The following is a 13,944-nucleotide window of genomic DNA, read 5'->3' on the forward strand; positions in this document are numbered from 1 at the left end:
TAGTTTGAGTGTTTTAATCACAAGAGATACTGGATTTTGTCAAGTGCTTTCCTATATGATCATGCGATTTATCTTTTATTGATATGGTATATAAATTGATATTTCAGTGTTAAACTAATCTTACATTCATGGGCTAAATCCCACTTGGTTGTAATGTATAATCTTTTACTTCTGGATCTGATGATGTGATGAATGTTCAGAGTGGCATTATAGTCCCCCCAAAGTGGAAACAACTCAATTTTCTGTTAGCTACTGAATGAATAGATGAAATTTGCTACAGCCATTCATTGGAGTGTTAATCCTCGGTGTAAAGAAGTAAAATTCTAATACATGCTGCAACTTGGTTGAACTTGGAAAACAATTTTAAGGGCAAGTACCCAGTCATGGGTTACACAATTCCATTTGTATAAAAGGTACAAAATAGGCCAATCTATAGACACAGAAAGATTAGTGGTTGCCTGGGGCTGCAGGGTGGGAGAACGGGAGGGCAAGGGAGGGGAGGATTGTGGGGAAATAGGGAATAATCACTAATAAAGACAGCTTTTTTTGAGTGAAATTGTTCTAAAATTAATGGATGATGGTTGCATAACTTGAAATATGTGAACATATTAAAAGATATACTTTTACACCTTAAAGGGGTCAATTGCATGGCATGTGAATTATCTCTAAAATATGTACATGTAAAAAATGATTCTCTATGAACTAGACATCCCAAGTCTTTCACATCTATTACGTTGTTTAGTGATGACAGCAACCTTGTTAGAGGGGATTATTGTTGCTATTTTTTTTAATGCATTCTTTTTTTTAAATTTTATTTTTAAACTTTACAAAGTTGTATTAATTTTGCCAAATATCGAAATGAATCCACCACAGGTATACATGTGTTCCCCATCCTGAACCCTCCTCCCTCCCCATGCCATCCCTCTGGGTCGTCCCAGTGCACCAGCCCCAAGCATCCAGTATCGTGCATTGAACCTGGACTGGCAACTCGTTTCATACATGATATTTTACATGTTTCAATGCCATTCTCCCAAATCTTCCCACCCTCTCCCTCTCCAACAGAGTCCATAAGACTGTTCTATACATCAGTGTCTCTTTTGCTGTCTCGTACACAGGGTTATTGTTACCATCTTTCTAAATTCCATATATATGCGTTAGTATACTGTATTGGTGTTTTTCTTTCTGGCTTACTTCACTCTGTATAATAGGCTCCAGTTTCATCCACCTCATTAGAACTGATTCAAATGTATTCTTTTTAATGGCTGAGTAATACTCCATTGTGTATATGTACCACTGCTTTCTTATCCATTCATCTGCTGATGGACATCTAGGTTGCTTCCACGTCCTGGCTATTATAAACAGTGCTGCAATGAACATTGGGGTACATGTGTCTCTTTCCCTTCTGGTTTCCTCAGTGTGTATGCCCAGCAGTGGGATTGCTGGATCATAAGGCAGTTCTATTTCCAGTTTTTTAAGGAATCTCCACGCTGTTCTCCATAGTGGCTGTACTAGTTTGCATTCCCACCAACAGTGTGAGAGGGTTCCCTTTTCTCCACACCCTCTCCAGCATTTATTGCTTGTAGACTTTTGGATCGCAGCCATTCTGACTGGGGTGAAATGGTACCTCATAGTGGTTTTGATTTGCATTTCTCTGATAATGAGTGATGTTGAGCATCCATGAAAAAAAACTGAGGTTTAGAGACCTCAGCTAGGTAAGTAACTTGTCCCAGATCAATAACTTGTAAACAACAGATTAAAGCAGGCTGTGTGCTTGTGAAGCCCAAAGTTAACTGTGGATCTCTTCTAGCTGAGGAGACATCTTATTTCAGTCCAACTGACCTCTGTCTGCTGCATTTTTTCCATCCTTGGTCATACACTTTCTATCAGTATGGGGAAAGAAAAATGGAGGCTAAAGGCCATTTAAATAACGTGAGTAGCCTTATAAATTTGTACCTAATAAAGAAGAAACAGAATGATCAATGCAGGCTGTTTAAGATGACAGCTCAACTCTCCATGTGTTTTTTCAGTGTAGACACATTCTTCAGGAGAACTCATGTCTATGAACTTTAAAAAAAAAAAAAAAGATTATTGGAGAGAAGAGCTAGTTTCAGACACTGATTTGTGCTGCAGTGAATTAAGGCCGGGGCACAAGGCTCTTTTTCTTTCTTAAAACTCTTTTGCCATCTGGTTTCAGTGTCCTCTTAACATAGTTTTCAGGCTATGAAATTCTGTACATCTTTATGAAGCTCAAGACTTGACCTTTGAGAGGGAAAAGTCTTACTTTATTATGCTGACACCACACATCATAACTCTTATTTTGCTTGGAGATCTCATTCACTGTCATCACCAACATGTGCAACAAGAGATACGTCATGTTTATGGCTAGAATATTCCTTTTATTTCCAGTTATAGTTTTCCCATAAAATCTCAACTGAAAATAATCTCTGCACAGTCATTGAATGTTATTGCTTGGAACAGAAATGCTAAAACAATTTGCTTATTTAGGATCCTGAGTATTTTCTAACATTTTGAAGTGTTTTGGTCCTCCACGAAAAATCTTTTCAGCCAGAGCAGTAGTAATGTAAGTCTGTGGCTTCTCGTGTCATGTATTTTATGGGATTGTGTTACCTCAATAATATATTTGGTATTCCTCCCACGTGTATTGGAGTGCAATGGGTAAATAATTCTATATTGACTCTCTTGCCTAGATGTTTTATAGCTGTGATTGACATCCTCTCAAGAATTGTTCATTAACAAATAAAATTTCCCAGTGAGATCCAAGAGGGGTAAAAGGCAGGGCATGGACATCACACTGAGATGCAAAACAGTACTTGTGCACATCTTCAGAATTAGGTTTTTGGCTTTTACCTGTCATCACTCTTGAACTGGGTAACCAGGTTGGTAGGAAGATCTTGCCCCAGGAGGCCAAGGGCAGGAGAAGCAGAAAGTCCTTGGAGAATCCTTAAGATCAAACCCTGGGATCAAAATCCAAAGGATTGGGGTGGGGGAGGGAAGGTTGCAAGAGAAGAAGCAGAAAACAATGTCCAGTAGGGGAGAGCTTGGCAGAACTCACAGCACAGGGGCAGAGGAAGGAGTGATCTGGACAATTGCCATAAATGCAGGTGACTGTCTAAAACTTGGTCCCTGTGATCTGATGCAGTAAAATGAACATAGCTTTGGAACTGGATCTGGGTTTAAATTTTGCTTAGTTGCTCAAATAAGTGATTTTACCCCCTGCACCTGAGCTTCTTATCTATAAAATGAATATCTTCATGATCACATCAGCACCATTACAATAACTGTATCTTCCCAAGTCTCTGTAATGTGCTAGTTATTTTGCAAAGATAATTGTGTTTAATCATCTGTGCAATCTAATGAGGTGTGTTTGATTTATCCCCATTTTGCAAATGGAGGAAACCAGAGCTCAGAAGTTTTAATTAGCTCAAGGTCCTTTCTTATAGCTGGCAAGTCATGGAACCAGTATTTTAATCCAAATCTGCTGGACTCCATAGTCCATTAGACTACTGGATTAGAATGACCAGGAGGTCTCATAACCAGAGGAATCCTAGACTCTACTGTAGACCTGTGTGAGCATGTCTGGGGATGGGGCCCAGGATCGTGCATTTGAACTCACCTCTTAAGTGAGTTCTTAAGCTCCCCATGAAAGTACCTGCAACTCAGGGTGTGGTCTGTGTTCCAGCACCAGCAGAATTAGCATCACCTGGGAGCTTGCTTGGCTGCTGTTTAGTCACTAAGTCCTGTCCAACTCTCTGTGACCCCTTGGACTGCTGCACACCTGGAGCCTCTGTCCTCTGGTATCTTCTAGAGTTTGCTCAAATTCATGTCCGTTGAGTCAGTGATGTTTTCTAACCATCTCATCCTCTACCACCCTTCTCTTTTGCCTTCAATATTTCTCAGCGTCAGGGTCTTCAATGAGTTGGCTCTTCACATCAGCTGGCCAAAATATTGGAGCATCAGCAATAGACCTTCCAATGAATATTCAGGATTGGTTTCCTTCAGGGTAGACTGGTTTGTTCTCTCTGCAGTCCAAGGGACTCTCAAGAGTCTTTTACAGTATGACAATTCAAAAGCATCAGTTCTTTGGCACTCAGACTTCTTTATGGTCCAACTCTCACATACATATATGACTACTAGAAAAACCATAGTTTTGACTATGTGGACATTTGTGTGTATAGTGTAAATTTTCAGCCCCTATCCCAGCCCTGCTGGGTAGAATATTCTTTAGATCTAATAAGATCCCCAGGTGATTCATAAGGTTCAGGGGAACCTGTTCTACAGAGTTGTTGTGAGGATTAGAATACTAGTGGTTGGGTGGTAGTTTAGTTGCTAAGTCATGTCTGACTCTTGCAACATTATGGACTGTAGCCTGCCAGGCTCTTCTGTCCATGGGATTTCCCAGGCAGAATACTGGAGTCGGTTGCCATTTCCTTCTCCAAACTATAAAGTATCTACCATATTAAAAGTACCCTTCATCACCATTCCCTTTTTGATCAAATGGAAGGTGTTCTGGGAGGACCTACAGTATAGGGTTGAGGAAACATCTGCTTTGCTCTCTCCTTCCTTTGGGATCTATGCACAGTGCTGTTATGTTCTTTCTTACATCTTCTACCCATCCTTCCTTTCTTTTTTTTAAAATATAAATTTATTTATTTTAATTGGCGGCTAATTACTTTACAATATTGTACTGGTTTTGCCATACATCAACATGAACCCACCACGGGTGTACACGTGTTCCCCATCCTGAACCCCCCTCCCGCCTCCCCATCCTTCCTTTTCCCAAAGCATATCATGCTGTTATTCCTCTATCAATATGGGGTTTCACTCTTGGCTTGGCTAAATACTGTCTGCAACCTTGGAAAAAATTAAGTTTTGACCCTCAGTTTATCAATTGAAAAAAGAGGAAGATGATGAAAATAATACATTTGATGACACTAAAGAGTCAGTCCTATTTGACCCTATTGTTAGGTTATCATTTGGCGGAGAAAGCAAGAAACATAGGAAGAGAATAAAAGTATTAGAGTCTGTATTTTCTTCTAAACAAACCAGTCAGTCTGGTCACTGGATGTTTGATTTTAATTGGTATAATTGTTTTGCAAAATTCTGTTTAATGTTATGATTCTAAGGAAAAATCTCTTTCCAGTGAGGTGGAATAACTCCCTATGGTATAATTTATATATTAATTCTTTAGTTCCAACATTTAACTGGGTCACAGTTAACAACTCTCCACTAAATTCAGTCAGTTACTGGTGCAGTTTGGGATTGTTTTCTCTTAGAAGGGGCTTCCCTGATAGCTCAAGTGGTAAAAAATTGCCTACAGTGTAAGAGATACTAGAGATGTGGGTTCGATCCCTGGGTCAGGAAGATTCCCTGGAGGAGGAAATGGCAACCCATTCCAGTATCCTTGCCTAGGAAATCCCCTGGACAGAGGGGTCTAGCAGTACATGGAGACACGTACATCAGACACAACTGAACATGCGGATGCACGGTCTCTTAGGAAGGACAACAGAGGTTCCATTACTCTCAAGGGTGTGATTGGCTGATTTTTGTTTGTTTGTTTAAATGGTCTTTTCGGTGCCTTTTACATGCTACTCTTGGCACTGGATGGAGTATGTGTAGAGTTGTTTCTAATGGTATTTTGAGGAAGAGCTTGGCTTTGTCCATATACACACCCCAGTTCACTTCTCTGGAGTAACCTTGTTTAGAAACCTGTCTTTTGGAGCTTTTAAACTTAACCTTCTCAAGGAGGCCTTCATTGGATATGGGACTGGGTTAGTTCCTCTTCTTTACATCCTCTCAGCACCCCTGCTTCCTCTCTCTGAACTGATTCATTATTGTTTCTCAGGGTCAGTGCTCTCTAGACCAGCAGTTCTGCAGGGGATGTTTGGCAACATCTGGAGATAGTTTTGCCTGCCACAACTGGGGGCATGGCTCCTGGGATATAGGAGGTGGAAGCCAGGGATGTAGCCAAACCTCCTACCCTGCCCAGGACAGGTCCCCTCCCCCAACAAATAGCTATCCAACCCCAAACATCATGGCGCTGATGTAACTCTAGACTGATTTGTTATTTCTGTGAGGACCCCACCATGGCCAAGCCTGCTTTAGTCACCTCTGTCATCCTACCATGCAAACATACCTCTAGGAAGTAAGTATTCAAGAAGTGTTTGTTGAATTACACTTAATTAATTGAATTAATGAATGAAAAAGGATACAACTTTGCATTTAGTACACTAACTGTTAAAACACACAGATCTGCTTTTAACTGTAAGTAGGAGTATGAGGGAAGGATATATCAAGTTCACTGCAGCACTCTGCATTTCAAAGTTGGGTTGACAGAATTAACAATGGAGCACTGAAAAAGCTACGTCATACCTGCATTTGTGGAAATGAAAGCACATATCCTAAGATGAAGCATCACTGAGCCAGGAACCTGGACCGTTGTGTTAACTTTTCCATCCTCTGAGTTGCTGATATAAACTGAATTGTGTGGCACTGTCTGACTATTCTGTGGACCCTTGTGAGAAACATCTCCATAAGGCAGGCATGTACTGTAGGGGGTGGTGTTGAGAATTTAGCATTATTACATCCCATAGTGCTGCTTACTGGGCTTCCCTGGTGGCTCAGTGGTAAAGAATCTGCCTGCCAATGCAGGAAGCCTGGGTTCGATCTCTGGGTGGGGAAGATAACTGTGGGAAAGATAACTGTGGGAAAGAAAATGGCAACCCACTCCAGTATTCTTGCCTGGAAAATCTCATGGACAGAGGAGCCTGAAGGGTTACAGTCCATGGTGTTGCAAAAGAGTCAGACACTACTTAGCCACTAAACAGCAACAACAAAAGTGTTTCTTATTAAGGGATCATGGGAGAAATCCCCTCTTGTTTCTGCTTTTATCTTAAACATACTATGAATTACAAAATTGTTTCATCTGTGGCATTGGCTACTATGAAGCTTAGATATGAATTTGTGGCTCATTTTCTCCAAGTGTATGGGATGTTATGGTATGCTAATTTCATCTCTAGTTATCTTATTTTTTAAAATTTTATTTCCTTTTTACCTTTCTTTTCTTTAAGGTCTTTATTCCTCCCCCATCCCTTCTCCCTTCTTTCCCTTTTTTCTGTCATGCTAAATGTGCCTTGTAAAAGTTTTTTTCTCCAAAAGGAACATTTTAAGATGTAATTTATTCCATATTTGTGTGCTTATTTTATTACAATTGTAGCTGTTTGACAAAGAAATTTATAATATGCCTTGGACACACAAAACTTATCAAAATGATCATCACAAATAAAGACAAACAGTATCTGTTAGGTTAAGAACATGATACATTCACGGCACTCTTCACTCGCTGTTTCTGGACCCAAGTTCCAGGGAGTGATTCAAGGGGATGCCTTGGGGATCTAAGAGAAGAGCGAGAGGAGCGCTGGGCCTGCAGTAATCATGTTGTCTCACAAGTAACGCAGCCAGTTTCCTTTCAACTTAGTGCATATCATGGCTTGGCACACATTTTAACTCATTTCTAAGCTTTTGAGGTTAGCTTTTGGGTTCAGCTGCTTTGGCTGTCCTGTACTTATGATCTACGTGAGTGGGCCTTTTGCTAGTGGGGCCTCTCTAGCTCTCTCAGTCTTGGTTATAAAAGTAATTACTATTGAAAAATAACTTTTTAAAAAAATTCATGCCATTCTCTGTAAAATTTGGGTGTGGGGATGAGGTCTGGGACTGACTAAGACAAACGCTTCTACTCTAACCATTGAGAAGCAGTGACTCTGACTTTGATCCTATGCAAGTGTAAGGATCTATGTATTTTTTTAATGGAAATGGGATATTGTATATATTCCTTTGCAATTGTTAGTGTTCTCTCATTTGTGGTGCTGGTGATCCTTTCATGTCTTTTAACATTGTTCTACATTTTTAAAATTTAATACAAGATTTTTATGTTTAGAATTTATTTATTGGCCACATAGAATGTAGGATCTTAGTTCCCCTATGAGGGATCGAACCTGTGCTCCCTGCAGTGGAAGCATGGAGTCCTAACCACTGGATCACCAGGGATGTCCCCTGTTCTACATTTTTATGTTTGGTGGCTCGATGGTATTCTGTTGTGTGGACATACCATAGTTTATTAACCAATCTGAAATAGACATTTAAGTTGTTTCCATTGTAAATACTACTAAGGTATGTTGTGTGTGTGTATATGTATATATGTGCTTTTTAAACAGCTTGATTCTGTGATCCAAAGTCAAAACATTTCATAACTTCAACCTAAAGTTTACTTGAGACACAAATACATTGGTCCCAATGCAAACTGATAGAGCAGGGTGATTTTATAATCTATATTTGCATTAACACCAGTTGAATGTCATTTTTATATTTAGTCAGAGAAATAATTACAAGTTGTTTAAGAAAATTAAATAATGTAGGTAGTCAGCTGTGTATATAGCATACACCTGTCTAGGCTAGGTTCAAAAAGTTAGTGCTAAATCCTAATTTAAAACAACATCAGTGTTGATTCTCATAGACCAGGAATTTCAGGTGGCATTTTTTCTTTTCAAGCAAGAGGTAGGGTAAATATTTCCGAGATTGAGTTTCAGGGAGCAAATTGTTGATCAAAATTGATGTGCCTCTTTCAGGGCAGAACAGCCAAAACTTCTTTCACATAAAAGAATTATGAAGACTATATTATCTTCACAAATTACCAAAAAAAAGGGGGGTAGAGATAAAAGAGATGGAGAGGGAAAAGACAGACAAATCCCCATAGACATCTGTGATTTACAGGTGGGATTCAAAAGTCCTGCTGTGTGAAAAAGGCACCTTTATGAGGAAACTCTCCTCAGGTTACTTGGTCAGAAACAACCCAAAAGGCCCCTGACCGAGCACACCCTCTCAGTATTGTTGCACTGCCACAGCGAATTCAATTCACGCAGGCTGACTTCACGCTATGCGTCACTTACAAAGTGTTTGCTTGTCTATGCCTCCCCTCCCCTGCCCACTCCGCTTCTGGGTGAACCAACCAAATGAACTGGTTGTGCTGGAAACAAGGGAAGAAAAAGCGTGCGGTGTTAGTAAACAGCGTATCTAAAATATAATAGAGGGACATTCTAGGAGACTGCAGCTATCTTGGTTGGGGGGTCGGTTTTCCGCTCAGTAGCATAAATATAAATATCTTGCTGCTTATATTCCGGCTGTTGTATAACACAGGGGGCTCAGCTGAGTGCTCTGTGATAACCTAGAGGGGTGGGATGGAGGGGATGGTGGGAGGGAGGCTCAAGAGAGAGGGGATATATGTATAGATACAGTTGATTTGTGTTGTTTTATATCAGAAACTAACAACATGGTGAAGCAATTATCCTCTAAAGAATTTTACCATACAGAATTACAAATCATAAAATAAAGGAACAATAAAATAAAGCAATATGGTGACCTCCCTCTTTAATGATAAAAATGTTGGAATCAAGATGCATTTTTTTGATGCTACATAAAGATTGGATTTTTTTTAATCTTAAGTTTAGTTCATTTAAAATGTGTTAGTTTCTGCTCTACAGTAAAGTGAATCAGTTCTACATATGCACATATCTATACTTTTTTAGATTATTTTCCCATATTGGTCATTACTGGAGTAGGAAATGGCAACCCACTCCAGTACTCTTGCCTGGAAAATTCCATGGACAGAGGAGCCTGGCAGGCTACAGTCGGACACGACTGAGCGACAGAGCACACACAGTCATTACAGAGTATTGAGAAGAGACCAGATAGAAAGATTGGATTTTGACTGACACATGGATTAGTTTGAATGGGTTTTAAGACCAGGTGTTAAAAAAATTTCCTTGAAGCATCCAGGAGATCAGGAAAGACCATTTCCCCCCATGATGAGGTTTGTAAGCAGAGGCTCTGGGAGGCCTCTCTTGGTGGGAACTTCACCACTGTTGATTTGCAGCGGGAGAGCGAGGTCAACACATGTGCCTCCTTGATGAAGCACTGAGTCATTCTGTGTGCCCTCTGCCGCACCTTTTCCATGTTAGTAGCATTTTTCCTGCAGGAGTATGCTTAGAACTGTGTATCTTTACCCAAGAGAGGGTGCAGTGGCGGCTGTCTGGCACCCAGACAGCTCTCTGTCCTACCGTCTCTGACCCTGTCCTCACTGCTGGAGAAATATGTGGGCCTTGTATAGCATATACTACTAATCAGAGCATCAAGCAGACGTCAGCTTTCTGAGATGACACTAAGGTGCATGTGTAAACTTGGAAAGCCGTGAAGCGACTTTGCTGTCACTCATTAAAAATACTTTTTAAACTGAAGTATAGTTGATTTACATCGTTGTGTTATTTTCAGGCAGACGGCAAAGTGCTTCGGTGATTTACAAATGTATTTTTTCAGATTCTTTTCCATTCTAGGTTATTACAAGATATTGAATATAGTTCCTTATCTGCACAGTAGGTCCTTGTTTATCTAGTCTGTATATAGTAGTGTGTATCTGTTAATCCCAAACTCCTAATTTATCCCTACCTCCCCCTCCTTTGGTAACCATAAGTTTGTTTTCTTTATCTGTGAGTCTCTTTTATGTTTTGTAAATAAGTTTGCTTTTATCATATTTTAGATTTCACATATAAGTGATATCATAAGATATCAGTCTTTGACTCCATTTATAATAATCTCTAGGCCCGTTGTCAGACTGTTTGTAAATTGCCTTTCTATACACTCTTTTCTTTAGTATGAGGGTGGCTTTTGGCAATGCCATCAAGCCATTCCGACTTGACTGAACAGGCACATCTATGTTCAGTACAAAACCAAATAAAAAAGTCTCTCTGTCACATCCTCTGACCTGAGGTTGACTCAGGCTTTTCTTCAGTGAGTCTAAAGTAGAGGGAAACAGCCTGAAGGAAAGTGCGTGAAGACCTTGCTGTGTGTCTTTGTCTGTCTCAGGCCCAAGGGCAGGTCCGGCCTTCCCCTGCTGGGAGCTCAGGCTTCTGTTGGAAAACAGGTACGCAAAACCTTCTTTAACTTTGCCTGCCATGAGTGGTAAGGTAAAAAACACCTGCTGATCATTAACAGATCTATCTCCTAAGACACCGCTCCTCAGAACATGGCATTTGTTGACTCTGGGCAAGCTTTAGTATTTTCCATGTGTAAGAAGGTTTGGCCAGTTGCGCTTCTGGAGATGGTCATATTCCCAAGCCAGAAATGTCAGTTACCAGTTTTCTTTCTTCATCTGTTCATTAAACCTTTTAAATATTTTCTCTTTGCTTCCCAGGAACTAGCGATGACATGTGTCATTTTCCTATCCATAAACTTCTTTAAAAGAAAAAGCCTATGATCGTTAGCAATTCTGTGCTGTGTAGGGTTTCAAATATTTGAGGATTTTATTATTTCTTGTTCACTGAGAGCAAGCAAAATAGCTAAATGTGTAGTATTGTTGAGCTCACTTAACTCCTATTTAGTATCGAAGTAAGAATCAGGGTGGTTATTTATATGCGAAGTCGGGTCACAAGCTTATTTCCAAGAAATTTATTCAAGGCAGTAATTTTATCCTTAACAACTTGTCAGAACAAATGAAAATTTGCTATGTGGGTTTTCTGATCCATTTGAGATATGATGGCTCTGTGGGGAAGCTGCTTCTTTCTGTGAAGATAATGAGAAAAAAAAAAGTTGTCAGGAGGCAGAAAGCAAAGAGTTCAGAAGTCGGCTGGGTGGTCAGCAGAGCAATCACACTATATATACTTATTTGTGATAAATAAGTCACAGTGTGGAAGACGCACTGGAACCCTGGTTCTGCTAGCTGATGCTTGTCTGATTGTTTCCCCAGATGCTCCCACCAGCTGTAAATCTCAGCCACTAGTCCCCAGAGGATCTTTCCATACCTGGTCCGTTTTTGTGCCCCAGTTGAATTACCTGTTCTGTGGCTCCCCAGAGGCTCATATTCCCCATAGAGTATAATCTTCACACAGAGCTCTCAACAGCTCTATTCTCTCTAGATGGTAGCTTGGAGTTTCATGAGCATCTTCCTGTGTGGTTTGGAGCCATAGAGTGACTTGCAGTGGGCTTGTTTGGGAACCTGACATGGTGTGTTTTAGAGAAGTTGCAGATTTGTGACTCATCTTCAAAAAGAGATCTACACATATCAAAATTGAATAAGGATCTGATTGATGAAAATTGGCCACTTTCACTGTCATTGGCTGAGTTCTCTGTGCGAGGATCTTTAGTTCACACACTATATACGTTTTCTTGTTCAGTCTTATAACCTATTTTCACTTTATGGATGAGGGAGTTGAAGCTTAGAAAGGTTGTCACTTGCCTAGGTTTCCTTAGCTGGGATGGGAAGTCCGTCCTGCCCACCTGTGCAACTCTGTGCATTCTTTCTGCTGGCTATACTGTCTGTATTCCCCAAGAGACCATCCAAACCACTTTCCCATCTATGATTTCCTGCAGTTCTGTCCTTCTACAGTGTTCATCTCTCAAGACTGCAACCCTGGATTTGTCATCCTGCTTCCAAACAGGCACAACTGATCATCTGAGGGTGAGGGGAACCAAACTATAAACTATACAATTCCTTGTAAATACCTCAGCTGAGTCCTCTGCATTACCATCAGTCCTCTCAGAGATCCCTGGTTAGTTTTCACTGCCAATCCTCACGGAAGGATTCTAGACCATCACCACTCTCTTCCAACCCACCTTTTCACCTCCAAACTCAGCAAACCTTAAACTTTTGGGAAAAGCTGAATCCATCAGAAAATTTCATATACTTTACTTACAAGGTAGCAAATCTTTACCTTTGTATTGCTGGTTTCAGGATATCAATTTCAGATTAGGGTCAAACCTATTAGCTGATGATATAACTTTATACCCCTGTTGATGGATCCTGTTGATCTAACTGGACTATTACCAGTTTTATCTGATGCATTGGGGGAAAATCCCTGTTAACTGGATCAAATCTGTTACCTGGATCCTACAAAACCCCTTACCTCCTCCTGTTTCCTCTGGGACCTTATTCCATTAATCCAACTGGTTCCCTGGTGGCTCAATGGCAAAGATTCTGCCTGCAATGCAGGAGCCACACAGGAGGCACAGGTTTGATCCCTGAGTTGGGAAGATCCCCTGGAGAAGTGGCAACCACTCCAGTTTTGTTGCCTAGAGAATTCCATGGACAGAGGAGCCTGGTGGGCTATAGTCCATAGGGTCGCAAAGAGTCGGACACAACTGAAGTGACTCAACACACACACAGCTCAATTCCTCTACCTTTTATTCTCTCACTCTCTTCAGACATCTTCCCCTCAGCCTTAAAACAAGCACATATCTTGCCAAACAAGTTTAAAAGACCCATCCCTCCAGCTACCATCAAGTCTCTCTTTCCTTTTCATGAAGCTACTTCAAGAATGTTCTATACAATTGGTTATCAACATCTTTTCCCATTCTTTTGCCTATCAGATTTGGCTTTTGTGTTCTTACCTCTTCTTATTAATCAGGATCCGACCAGACCAAAAAATGAACAACTTCAGTGATTTGTTACCAAATATATATATAATGTGGGGAAATTGATTAGACGGGTAGTGGAGTAACTGAGAAACCAGACAGGATGGTGAGATATCTTAGATGCCCACAGCTGGAAGCTACTTCCACACATGGAATGGAGGGATGAAGTAAAAATGGTACTATCAGACCTTGGCCTGGAGATGACGCTAGAGGCAAGACTCTTGGGTTGACTGGCTTGTCCAGAGGGAGCTGAAGCCACGGAGGGGATTCAGCCCATGTACTGTCAGACATCCATCCGCAGCAGAGAAGAGAAGCAGAAACACCCAACCTCTCTGTTCCCTTTGTTTTTTAATCTCTCACCCGTATCAACCATTGGCTAAACTCAGCCCAGCTGGAGACCAGCTGACACTGGAGCCTGGCAAGTGCAACTTGCAGGTTCAGATGTCTGGAACACAGATGAGGGGAAGG

The 13,944-nt window shown here is 40.7% G+C and overlaps 1 non-coding gene across 1 annotated transcript; it reads left to right on the forward strand.

The window, feature by feature from the left end:
• Positions 1 to 12,822: 12,822 nt before the first annotated feature.
• On the forward strand, positions 12,823 to 12,911 carry LOC133260827 (small nucleolar SNORD12/SNORD106). The gene has a single exon (XR_009740973.1). It is a non-coding gene; the product is annotated as a small nucleolar SNORD12/SNORD106 (small nucleolar RNA).
• The last annotated feature ends 1,033 nt before the right edge of the window (positions 12,912 to 13,944 follow it).

Source organism: Bos javanicus, chromosome 14, assembly GCF_032452875.1.
Source record: "Bos javanicus breed banteng chromosome 14, ARS-OSU_banteng_1.0, whole genome shotgun sequence".
NCBI lineage: Eukaryota > Metazoa > Chordata > Mammalia > Artiodactyla > Bovidae > Bos > Bos javanicus.